The sequence below is a fragment of the Plutella xylostella genome, chromosome 10, assembly GCF_932276165.1.
Source record: "Plutella xylostella chromosome 10, ilPluXylo3.1, whole genome shotgun sequence".
Classification (NCBI taxonomy): domain Eukaryota; kingdom Metazoa; phylum Arthropoda; class Insecta; order Lepidoptera; family Plutellidae; genus Plutella; species Plutella xylostella.
The window spans coordinates 10,731,770-10,746,175 of record NC_063990.1 but is presented as its reverse complement, the minus strand read 5'-3'; positions in this window follow the sequence as shown (position 1 = coordinate 10,746,175).

Genomic DNA, 14,406 nt, shown 5'->3' with positions numbered 1-14,406 from the left:
GGTCAAGTATTCACAGTTTTCTAGTTCTTCCTAAAAATAAGAATACTTATAATACCTAAGTCCTAAGTAATTATAGTCTAGAAGTCTACACTCATCTTTTCCAGGCGTGAAATTCAATATCATGAAAATCTATTTCAATCCTCTGTTTCTTTTAAAGTCTCTGAAGTTTCATTGCGGCTGTGAGCCAATTTCCTGAAATCAATTTGCAGGCCATCAAAATTGACGACATTTCAATTTCAATGGCGGTGCTAGCTAAATGAGGTTTTAGGCCTATCTAAGTACAAGTATTTCCTGTTTTCTTTAAAATCTGAGCAACTTAACTGGTTCAAAGGGGTAGTTGGACCTATTAATTGTTCTTTAAAGTAAGTAAATTTTTATTTAACCTAAAAGGCTGTATATATTTCATATTATGTTCTAAATGCGTACATACCAATTTTCAGACTGAGCGTAGAGATATTTTTCCATTTTTCCATTTTAATTATGATATTCTTTGTAAGCACCTCAATCGATCGGTTTTTGAGCCTGGGACCTCCTGACGAGCGAAGGTATTTAATATACCGAAACTGCTTTGATCATTAAGTCGATGAAGCGAAAACTCACGAGTTTTTTGTAAATATGAAATGGAACCGGGATTATTATGTAATACTTACATATACGAGTACATGTTATGAGTAAAAGGTTGTTGCGTGAAAGAAATTCACATTTCGATTTCAAAAAGGAGCTGCTATCGACTCAAAGGTTTCAATCGGTTTGAGAGCGATTGAAACCTTTGAGTCGATAGCAGTTTTGTAACACATACCTTGGGTATATATGTATATATATATAACTAGCAATTCCCGCGACCTTCGCTTCGCCTTTTAAAGTTTTCCCGTGGGAATTCCGCAATAAAAAGGAGCCAGGGTGTCAGCTCAGTTACTCCATACCATATTTCATTAAAATCGGTTCAGCCGTTTTGACGAGAAAAAGTAACAAACATACACACACATACATACTCACAAACTTTTGCCTTTATAATATTAGTAGGATAGGATTATGAACGATATATCTATAAATTGATATTATACCAGCAACCTATTCATAATTTAAGTTGTGTCGTTCCACAAATATGTACCACATAATTACGCAATAAGTAAACATTTATTTACAGGTATTCAATATCCTGCTATGCCACCATTGCGGCAATCGTATACAATTACGAAAATGGTTCACTGAAATGTGAAATGTGCGGTCGAACATTTACCGCCAAGATTGGCTACATAAGCCACATCCGGGCACACCAACGAAGCCTAAATCTTCATTAGCAGTCGCCGTAGCCGTATCGGCTTGGAAGACATCATCATCATCATGCCACCATTACAACCACTTATTTGCTTACTGAATAAAAGTTACGGCAATTTTTTGGGAACATTCCAGAAAGATTTCAACATGATTTCTAGACTCTTGTTCGCTGCCCGTGGGTCCAGCGGCCAGCGACCACCGATCTGCTTCCCTTCTGGTACGAAGAGGTTCTTTAGTATTTGGTACAGCACTTCTATCACCTTCGGATGTCTTATTTGCCATAACGATGCTGGAAAGAGTATTACTTACTTCACATTATGAATGAAATGAACATAAGTATTAATTATGATGCGTAATAGGTACTTTTCTAAAAACTACTTACAAAAGTAATAAATAAAAGCCGTGAACTTACAATGGCGATGTTTCAGATCCTCGTAGACTTCCACTGAAAAAAATAATTTACTATCAGCTCAGTAGTCTTGGCAGTATACTCGGGTTAACATTATCTATGACCTAATAAAAACAGATGGAAAATCGGTTACCACATGGTTACCACATATACCACAGACGGGAATGACGGATAGACACACAGATACACAGATATGTTAAACTTATCACACCCTCTTTTTCGTCGGGGTTAATAAAATATTTTTAATAGCAAAAATAATCTCCCATATTTTACCCGTTGTAAAGCTAGCAATATCGGAGTCTACCAAACATACCTGACTGCCCAGAGGGCGGTGCCACTACAATAACGAGTTGGATCATGATGAAAACACACGATTTAGCATGAGCCATGTTTTTTTAAGCCTAACAACGATGTTGATGTGCGAAATGTGGGTATACAAAGAATTGTTAATCAATCACTGTCACACAATACTGTTCTGTTTGTATTCTTGTGTGCGAACCGTGACTGTTTATGTACGAGGATGACGGTTTAGTGATGTCGTTTTTATCGATATGGTGAGAAGAATAATTAGGTAGGTACCTACTTAGTTAAGTTATTTTCCTATTTTCATTTTTCTAGACTTAAAACAAAAAAAATATGGATAATACTTACAGTTTTCTTAATAATTACCAGGATAAATTCCACCATTGTCTACAGGTTCTATGTAATAGTTGTTAACGCGGTGACCGGTAAGAATTTATTTTAGTTAGGTACTTAGTTACCTGCTATTGCACAAAATATTTTTGTACTAGGGCAAATTTAATGCTAATAGCATTCAGTCAAAACGTAAATTGTTTAGGACGGGTACTATAGCCCGATATCGATAAAACTTTAAATCAATATATCATCGAAACTACGAGCACTGAAATTAGAAACAATAATCAAAATTTCATAATATTTTTTGTTTAAAGAGTGTGTTTTATTCATACACAAAATGCATTATATACTACCTACCTACTTACAAGCTATACCTAATGTGCCTAATCAATAATTGAATAAGTATGTCTAAAAAAATTGTTGTTACTTATATTAATTTTAACCCCAGCTGGAATCCAATTATTATTTCACACCACAAAATTAATGGAAACACTCGTCTTAACGTCGAAGAATTAATTAAATGTTGTTTGCCGTAAAATACTCCGGCATAGAGCTACTGATTCATAATTTAATTACATTTCGGCTTACAGTCGCACCTCGCTCCGAATAATTCTACTCTCACATACCTACCTACTCAGCGGGTTTCTGGTACGACCTTACAAAATCGGTCCTAATAATATAATGAAGCAAATCTAGTGTTGTTTTCTTCCATCTCTATGACTTTGCTTGCATGGAACGGGCCTTCAAGTGGGTATTCAATTCCAACTCGTTGTTATTAAATTATTATACTTGTCACATATCCAGCCCCCGTATTTTGTAACTTTTTGAGAGTTAGCAACCGGTGATAATTGGTATCAACTTAGAGACTTATTAACCGAAAACACCAAAAATCTTAGTGAAAGAAATATGCAAGAAGCCTACCAATATATCCGATTGTTTCAACATAAACGTGAAATCAGATAAGGCAGTAAAAAGTTATTAATTAATAATGCTCTAAGTTGTCAGCCATTTTATACCAACCAACCCCACTCGGAGTTACATAATACGGGGGCTGGACAGTGACAGATGGTTAACCATGATGACATAACCTAGACCCCTTGCCTAGACCAGATCTAGTGTTTGTCACCGACACAGGATCAGAAAAAAACAAATTTGAAACTTAATTTTGGAGGCAGAGTAGAGTAAACCTTGAAACCTATAATATTTAGTACTCTCCAGAGATCGTAAGTAGAGAACGATAATCGAAATGGTCATCCTTATTTGTCCTACATATCGCCAAAGTGTTCCAATGATACAAGTATGCCTATGCCTAGTTGCCTACGTAAATAATGACATGGGTATTATGTTGCCTATACTAAACAACAGGTGCTCATTCCCCATAACAACAACCTTTTCCGAGGCAAAGCAGCACGTCCACGGAAACAGATGAAGCTACAAATGCCGGGTGCTCTATTTAAATATAATTGGGGTCAAACTGTCAAGTGCGTACGCGGCTCGGCTCGGGTTTCAGAGGGGTTACTCTATATCACGAAAACCTAAGTTTGGAGCGCTGCTGCGCGAGCCACAACTCTATCTCGTTGTATTAAACGTGCCGACTGCACGACAGTTTCGTTCGTTAGTTTTTCGTCAGTATAGAGTAGCCCTCAGAGGCTTCGAGTTTCACGGAGCGGAACACTCCGTCGTCGTAATTTATAATACAACTTATTAAAAAGTATAAACCTTTTTTGTTTAGCTTTCCACGCCGCTTTCACATTGTTTGGAGTTGCACTGGGGTTATGGTAGGCGGATAGAATACTCTGAAATTTTCAGGTAATAATTATGGCCGTTACGAGTTTTGACTACATTGTCAACAAGAGATAAGAAAGCGTGGCCGTCCCAAGCAGACCTGGCGACATACGGTAGTGGACGAAGCGAAAAAGATCGGGAAGTCTTGGAGTGAAATCAAACGCGAAGCTCAAGACAGGTTGCGATGGAGAGTCACTGTGGACGCCCTCTGCCTCATCCAGGGGACATAGGATACTAAGTCAAGTAAGTCAGTCAACCAATGAGTAACTGCGCAAGAGCTGCTTTTAGTGGGATCTACTATATACCTACACTCGCGAGCAATGAAAAAATCTAGTAACATATGGCACGTCGATAGTTGCAAATGGAACGTTTTCATTGCTCGTGACGTGAGTGTATTTAAGTATGTGACGAGCTCACATACTTAAATACACAGCCGCCTCAGCCGCCGCCAGACAGTGCTGGTGAACATCTACTGGTCGAAGCAACCTTGTCTCACACTAAAGTTTTAGTAGGTGTTTATTATAGTCATTCCTTAAATGTAAACTTTTTCAATTCATTTGAAAAGCTTTTAGAAGACTTTATTCCAAACTATAAACATATTATTATTATGGGTGACTTCAATACCTGTCTTCTCAAGAATGACTTGCGATCTTCTTCCCTCACTTCCATAGTCAAAGCTAGCAATATGACAATTTTACCTTCAGGTGCTACACATCATTATCCTAATTCTGTCCCATCTCTGTTAGACCTATCGCTTGTTTCTTCCCCAGATCATGTTGTGAAGCACGGCCAGTTTGGAGCTGATGGTTTCTCATACCATGATTTGATTTATATTTCCTATAAAATACGCCCCCCTAAGGCAAAATCAAGAATTCTTCTGCAGCGCCATTTTGGTGGTATGAACGAACACAATCTGTACAGCGATGCACAGAATGTCAATTGGGACGCTGTTCTGAATGCAGGCACTGTTGATGAGCAAATTTCTGTCTTCAACTCTCTCCTCATTGAGCTATATGATGTTCATGCACCCATAAGGTCAGTAAAGATGAAACATCTACCTGCACCCTGGCTCACTGACGAAATAAAATGTCTCCTTAACCAAAAAGCAGCAGCCAAATCCCGGTACAAAATGAAGGCTTCAGCTCAGAACAAGACAAGGTACATAGAATTACGAAATCACTGCAATAGGGTGTGTAGGGATGCACAGCGACGCCATATCCATGATGCCGTCCAGAACGGAGATCCGGCCAAAGTTTGGAATTTTCTTAGGTCACTGGGAGTTGGCAAATCACGTTCTGATTCAATCCCTCAAGACTTAGACTTGGATAGTCTCAATAAACACTTCACCTCTGTTTCAGCCATGGATAGTGGTACCAAGCAAAGAACTCTTAATCACCTCTCCTCAATGCCAACTCCTGACTTTACTCCTTTCAATTTTAGTCAAGTTACTGCTTGTGAAAAGCATCCTATCAATTACTTCGAATGCAGTCGGTAGTGACAGTGTAAGTCGTAAAATGATTCTTCCCATAATTGATATTATCCTTCCAGTCATAACCCACATCCTCAATTCTTCTATCTCCTCCAACATATTTCCTTCCACCTGGAAAGAGGCGCAGATTATTCCGTTACCTAAAAAACCCAATCCCACTATGTCCGACTACCGCCCCATTTCCATCCTCCCTTTCCTATCCAAAGTACTTGAGCGTCTCGTCCATCGACAGCTCAGTGATTTTCTAGTGAAAAATAACCTAATGAACCAATATCAATCTGGGTTCCGACCTGGGCACAGCACAGTCACAGCACTAGTTAAAATCACAGACGATGTTCGCCTAGGCATGGAAAATGGTCAGCTGACTATTCTGTCACTACTTGACTTCAGTAACGCATTCAATGCAGTAGATTTTGATATCCTCCTCGGGGTACTGCGATCTCTTAACGTATCTCCAACGGTAATTGACTGGTTTCGTAGTTACTTGCACGGACGCCGGCAACGAGTTCGTATTGAGGACTCTGACTCACAGTGGTGCAATACCCTGGCTGGTGTCCCGCAAGGTGGCGTGCTGTCTCCGCTTCTTTTTGCCATCTTCATAAATAGTATTTCTGATCATTTAACTTCTTCCTACCACCTTTATGCAGATGATCTTCAGATCTATTCCCTTGCTTCTCCATCTGAATTGCATAATGCCATTTATGACACTAACTGTGATCTAGACCGAATCTCAGAGTGGAGTTATAACTATGGACTAAAAGTAAATCCATCAAAAACCCAAGTCATCATTTTAGGAAGTTCTCGTCTACTATCAAAACTCGATTACGGACAGCTGCCAGCAGTCCTATTTGATGGCGTCCGTATTGAGTATAGTAAAAAAGTGAAAAACTTGGGCATCATTATGGATAGCTGTATGACATGGATGGCGCAAGTGGGAGAGGTTAGTCGGAAGGTGTTTGCTTCGGCAGCTTGTCTGCGCAGACTGCGGAACTTTCTCCCAACAGCCACCAAAATTGCGCTCGCACAATCTCTCCTTCTCCCTATTCTTGATTATGCCGACAGTTGCTATCTTGATTTAACTGAAGAGCAATTAAATAAACTTGAGAGACTTCAAAATGTCTGTATACGGTTCATATATGGATTACGCAAATATGACCATGTTTCTGAATTTCGTCGTAAACTCAAGTGGCTCCCTATTCGCCTTCGCCGGAATACACATATTCTCTCTCTGCTTTATTCGATACTGTTTAATCCGTCTTCACCTTCATACCTTAAGGAACGTTTCGAGTTTCGCTTCACGACACACAATAAAAATCTACGTTCCACTGAAAATCTTCGTATAAATATTCCGCCCCATACAACTTCTTTTTACTCCAACTCTTTTACAGTCCAAGCCATCCAACTATGGAACGCTCTCCCTTTAAATATAAGGCAAGCGCCATCTCCTGCGTCTTTTAAACGTATGATCAAAAGTCATTATCTTGAAGAACAAGTTGAGTCTTAGTTAAATTATTTTTATTTTAGTTATTTAAATTGTCAGAGCTAATATATATTTATAATATATATTATTTTATTTAATTATTGTTATATATTTATTTATGTATGTATTTATAATTATATATGTATTTTAAATGTTCAATAATTTTGTTTGTTTTTAGTTGTTAATTTCGTAATTATTAAGTACACCTAAGTGCCCTTTTCCAATGTTTAACTTTTTATCTATAACGGTTGTCTGGAAGAGATCGCTCTTAGCGATAAGACCGCCATTTGTGCATGTATGTTAATTAAGTTAAATTTAAGTTATTTATTTATTAGAAAATGGTACACCAACAATAAATTTACAATATCATTATAAAATTATTAATTAAATACAGTGGCGGATTTACAAATTTGCCGCCCGTAGGCCATTCAATTTTTGCCGCCCCTACTGACTTCTGAAATTCAATTTGTTAGTTTAATCCCGTTATTAGTATGATTGTGAACTTAATAATGTGGATATTTCTATGTCTATCTGTCACCAACTTCAAATGTTTCATCAAATCTTATTTAAGGTTCCGTACCTCAAAAGGAAAAAACCCTTATAGGATCACTTTGTTGTCCGGCTGTCTTTTTCTCAAAAACGGGTAAAAATATCAAAGCTGACATTTCGCAAAGATATACAAGGTGGGCCAAAAGTAATCACCCTATTGGAAATTACTCTCATTTGTACAAATGGCCGCCAATTTCAAATTTGTTTTGATATTGGTGGACTAGACAAATGCAGAATACAAGTTGACAAGCCATGGAAGCCACACTTCCCAAGAACGCCAAATAATTTTGTATATTCAGTTTTCGGGTCGCCTTTTTTTTCGTTTTATATGTCATTTTTCCCCGCAATATCGCCCGATTTAACCGTTTCAGACAGTTTTTGTGGGTGTTTTTTCAAGACCCGTGTTAATGTGAATAAGCCCGTGTCTCTGGAAGCCCTCAAGGACAACATTCGACACGAGTGCGAGAATCTCTCGCCCGAAGGTCTCGCTGAATTGATGAGAAATGCCATAAAAGGAGCCCATAGGGCAATCAATTGTGACGGCGCCTATTTGGCCAATATCATGTTCTAGACTTTAACAATAAAATTTTAAATGTTCAAATAAACATAGTTAATAAAAAAAACAGAATCGAAGTTTTTCATTTAGAAAAAAATTAGAGCCAATCAAGATAGGATGACTTCTTTTGATCCACCTTGTACAAATGTACGGCATCGACAAACTGGTAAAATGAATTAAAGAAAATAAAAATGTTACCGTTGGTGTAAGGTATTGTACAGGTCTTTCAAAAATATCAAAGGTCTTCTCAAACCATTTTTTTATTCAGTGACTGTTTTGCGAAATATTAAGCTTGAAACTGCGAATTCTTGGTAGACTCAAGTGACTGTTTGGTCCAAAAATATCACTGATGTACTTAGTACATATGACAAAATTGCACATTATCCACATATAACTACCATTACAGCCGTTTCCAGTTTCTCCAAATTCGAAAGTATTTCCGCCGCTTCATGTCGCATTACAGGCTCTTTAGTAATATCATATTTGAGTGATTTCAAAGAATATGCATGCCAAGAATCTCTTTAACTATTACATGCTTCTTTTCTGGCTGACCATCGTCTCAAATTCACTCTATTCCGGGTTTTGCCTTTCCCGATTTCACTCATTTATTTAAGCCAGCGTTGTGTCGAGTTTACAAAAAAAAAATCCTGAAGCAGCATGAAAAAGCGTCAATCTTGGCTAGTTTAAGACGTGACATAAGTTATGCATCGCGCTCACTCACATCGCGCAGCCTCAAGAGCGAGCACGACGACGTAGAACTTTTGTCACGACTTAAATGCGCCCCGTACTAGCCCTTCTGAGCCTGATTCAGCAGCCACAGTTGCCACTAAATTCAAAGAATATAGGTACATACTGATTATATGACAGTGCGTTTATTTATATGTAGATTGTGTACACGTAAATTTATATTTAAAAAATCTGTAAAATAAAAAATGCTAAATTTGCCGCCCCTCTAAATCTGCCGCCCTAGGCACTGGCCTTTTTGGCCTATAGGTAAATCCGCCACTGATTAAATATACTAATTGTTCTGTGTAAATTTATCAATTACAGGCACACACAACATTCATAATTTAAATCAGTTTCCTTAATAATATACCTACATTCCAAAATTAAATTATCCAAGTTAAATTACAGAAATTAAATTAGAGAAATAGATTATAGAAATAAATTACAGAATTAAATTACAATATAATTATCAATTAATATAATTATCTAATAATATAACTATCAATTAATAATATTCATGCAGCATGCATCCAGCAACCCGCACTTGGCCAGCGTGGTGGACTAGGCCTAAACCCTTCCTTCACTGGAAGGAGACCCGTGCCCCAGCAGTGGGGACGTAATGGGTCGTGATGATGCAGCATGCATTATAAAAATAAAAAATATATTATAATTTATTTACAAATTGCAGAAATATCCTATAATTTGAGTTTTTAAAAATGTCAATGCTTGGGTTGGAAGAATAAATTTGATTATAGTTGTTCATAATACGTGTAAGTGGTGAGTTGCGACCGAGATTTGTTTTATTTGGTGGAGGGTTAAATATTTTTCTATTACCAAGTCTAAAACCGCTTCGTGGGATATTATAAATATAAGTTATGTTTCATGGTGTGCAAATAAAGATTATTATTATTATGTTGTGTCGTTACCATCACGGGACCATGGGGTCCCGGGCATTTGGAAGGCGTGCATGGGGCCGAATTATTATTATTATTATTATTACACTTTAGTGACACCAGAACATAAGCGTTGTTCTACCTATACCTATACCTATTGGTAAGTACTTGATGAATCTGACATAGGCCTATGAAGTCGGTGAGGTAGGTTAAGTTTAGCTTTACAGTAAAGTTATTAGCATCTGTAAATGACAAGTTTAATAGATAAATTATCGATAATTGCAAAACTTAAGTGAGCTACAACGACGCATCTGTCTGAGATAGGTGATTTAATACTGAAATGTTATATAAGATATTTACACACATGAAATATCTATTATATATAAAATTCGTTTTTTTTTAACTTTCAATGTACACATACAATACAATACAATACAATATAACTTTATTGAACAAAACACACAACATACATTAAATTTATTACAAAAGGAGTAAGCACAATAGGCGGCCTTATCGCTAAAAGCGATCTCTTCCAGGCAACCTTTGGGTGAATGAGAGACTTATTGAGTAGAAGAGGAAGGTGTACACGTATTGCATTTAAATACTAGTGATATTTTTTATGTTTTAATAATAAATACTTAGATACATACATACAAATATAATATATACTTATATATATACATACATACCATATACTTATATAAAGATACTAACTGAGCAACTTTTATTATGGGATTTATATGGATTTCCAAGTTTGAAATCGCGATGAAAAAGTTCCACCCACAAAATGGCGACATTGAAATAACGGCCCCAATTTTTTTAACCATTCAATTAAAAAAAAAACCGGCCAAGTGCGAGTCGGGCTCGCGCACAAAGGGTTCCGTAGCAGCAAATATAATTTACAGTTAAATCAACCTATCTCAAAAACTATAAGAGATACTTTGATCAAACCAAAAATCGTTGAAAGAGTTAATTAGCATGCATCACCTCTATTTTTTTTAGAATTTTATACCCCGTAGTTATAAAAATAGAGGGGGGGGGACATACTTTTTACGACTTTGAGAGCTGATATCTCAAAAACCGTTCACTTTAAGAAAAATGTTTTTTAGAAAACTTTATATCATTTTAAAAGACCTTTCCATTGATACCCCACACGGGTATGTACATCGAAAAAAAAAATTTCATCCCTCAGTTACATGTATGGGGGGCCCCACCCCCAATTCTTTTTTTTACTATTTAGTGTCATATTTTTGTAGCGGTTCATACAACACATATTCCCATCAAATTTCATCACTGTAGTACTTATAGTTTCCGAGTAAATCGGCTGTGACAGACGGACAGACGGACAGACGGACAGACGGACAGACGGACATGACGAAACTATAAGGGTTCCGTTTTTGCCATTTTGGCTACGGAACCCTAAAAACCCCAATATTTTCGCCAACCGTTAAGTTTTCTGATGTGCTGTTAAATGTACTTCAATATTGCTGACGGCGTTATCAAGCTAGAACCTTTTCCATAGAATTACTCCTTGTTCCATGGTGCAATTGCTATATCACTGGAACTATTTCATTGCTCACTCACTTGTGTAAACATCCAACGTATGGTTCCGTTATTCCTGTCGTTGGTTAAATAACTTTTTATCATAAAACGGTTAAGGTGAAAGGTTGCCCCACTCCCGGTGGTGGCGGCGGAAACGGAAATGATAAGGAAAAGAGAAGCGGTTCCATTTTACTCGAGCTGTGAATTTAAAATGATATTTTAACATAAAATTCTGCTGCTAAGCTGTTATTCATATTGAGCAGGCTGTAAGCTTATACTGGTTGTGTGTTATTAAAAAGAAAGCTGTATTCTAGATAGACGTTACCAGCCAGTAATCTTCAACTGCTGCCCCTTAGAGAAGTACTTATGTTCCTTGGTCCCTATTATTTGTCGTAGTATTATCAGTCCCTATGAGTCCGTAATAATAATCCATTTTCGTGTATTTTTTATTAGTTTAGTTTATAGTTAAAATAAGCATGGTATTCCAACCAAACATACTAAATATATTTTATTTTATTTTTATTTTATGTTTATTCAGGAAACTAACAGCGCTTATAAAACATATGTGACTTAAGATAATTAATAGTATACAAGGCCAATAACAAGTTCCCACATTATTAACTAATAACAAGTTGTAAACGAAACAAAACAATATACAAATATAAATATACATTATTCTTATACATATTATAGTTACCTAATAATCATCATAATAATGCCACCTGCTATTTCCGTTAATTTCTAATCTGTAGTTTCCACTACGCGCCTTCGTATGTCAGATGTTATATATATGTCGCAGGCAACTGGTTTAATCTCCTGTTTGATTGAACCGCTAGCCCGTTCATTGGATGACGCTATTCAGTTGTATGACTAGGCCGAACGTTGATTGTACAAGCGTCACAAAACGTCCAACTAGTTAGCGGACTTAAAATCAGTCAGGTGGTGAATAAAACAAATATGGCGTCTAACAGCGAACAGCTGACACAAAAAGCACTTGTATTGTTATTTTTTGCAAATAAATTAGCTTTAAAGTGCGTTATTTATGTTAAAATAGTGTGACAATATGGATTTACCTATTATTTCACCGCCGGCGGATAGTTTCAAAGATAAAAATGTGCTGAAACTGGATAATTATGAACAACAATATCAAGATACGTTTATTGTTATTGTTTAGTTAATTTGTAAGATGAGAGCTTTGTAACATAGTCTTTTTGTTGACTCTTGTCTGGTCATGTTCATCCTTAGCAGACATTACAAATTTGCTATACTATATCCCATTTAACGACTTCGCTGAATAACGTTCAGTCAAGACGTTGGACGTTACAGTCAACCACTTGACGAGTTGTTCTTTAGTCATTCAACTGAGTAGCGTCATCCAATGAACGGGCTAGCGGTTCAATCAAACAGGAGATTAAACCAGATGACTGCGACATATATATCACGTGCTTCCACCTGGGTTTCCTAACGGATCATCGACCGAAAGCGATGCTAATTGGCATATTCTCTGCATGTAGACCCAGCAATATTAGTCTCCTATATAGTTACAATCAGGAAGCTAGTGTAGTGTGTCATGATGAGTTTATGTTTAACTTTAATACTGATATTTTTTGTTCGTCCAATTTATAAATGTGGTTATAATATTCTATATTTTGTTCTATTTTAATTAGGCGAATACACCGTGAATACACCGGACTACACACTTTCTATCAAACTGCTGATAGAAAAATAATTTTGGAAGTACCCTTTGTTCAAAGTACTCGTACTAAGTATAGTAAGTATTTTCGTTTCTTAGAATCACCGCCGGTAACTTTGTACTTTAGCAATGACTGTCTTCTCCAGGCAGCTGTGGCGTGGCTTGTGCAGACCAATTCTGGGTTCCAGGACGAATTCTTCTCTGTAGGTACTTATCTTTTATGTTTTTACCAGTTAGATACCTACTACTTCCTAGTCATACACTTTTTTGTATTAATAGTGATAGAACCATAAAAGCCTTTGTAAGATATAGTTTAAAAACAGAATATACTTTATAACATAAAGAGTTCAGGAATCTATCCGAATAAGGTAGATACACGGTACAGCATTCTTGGTATACCTGATAGTTCAACGAGTTTATTTACTTCTATGGTTCATAGTTCCCCATTCCACACCGCTACAAATAATAAAGTACAAACTTCGCAGAGTCTAAATAAAAACTTTCACGCAGCAGCACGTGTCTACACGCTATATACGCGTGTTGTGTGTGCACGCGCGTGGAAGTCCGCTGAAACCGCAGGATCGTGTCATCTATACGCCGTCATCGCCGCATACATCATCCGAGAATAGTGCAGGACGCGGTCTCCAAGTGTAAAATCTAAGATATTTAATACGAACTAGATGGAGCGTCAGTGCAAAAGAAACGTCTCGACAAATAATAAGTATATCACTTCTACCACTGCGCTGTTTTGAATTACTTAGTTCGATTAGAAGATTTGTCACTTTATTCATTGGTACAATGGTGGTCATTAGATTGATCTTAAAATGGTTAAACAGTAACAAAATACGGTCAGTTTTTTGCTTTGTTTTTGTTTGCGACACACTATCTTGTTCGTACATTGTTAATCCAAGTGTAAAAGAGAAGCGGAGAACAAAGGGCCCATACATCACACGTCCACACGCCACGCCACAAGGGACGATAGACAATTCATCATGCCACAAATGGCGAACGCATTACAAGGATTCATAATTTACATATTCACAGGAATGGCGAGCCATTGTGCGTGTTTTACACGAAAATCTTTTTGTAAATAAAAGGAATTAGGGGCCATTTATACGCGGCTGCGGCTTTGAAGAACGGCGGCCATTTTGTTTAAATGTGAATGTGGGAGAATGGCGTCATTATGTGGAGCGTGGCTCGCTGGCTGCAGAGAATGGCGGGCGCATTACCGATGATAGTGATGATGACATGACATAATACTTTCTTGTTTTGATTAGTGTATCGTTACGTTGCCGCAACGGATTTTGTTGTATTCTACAGCGAAGAAAATTCCACTCAAAACTCCAAGAACAAACGCTGTCTAGAATGAT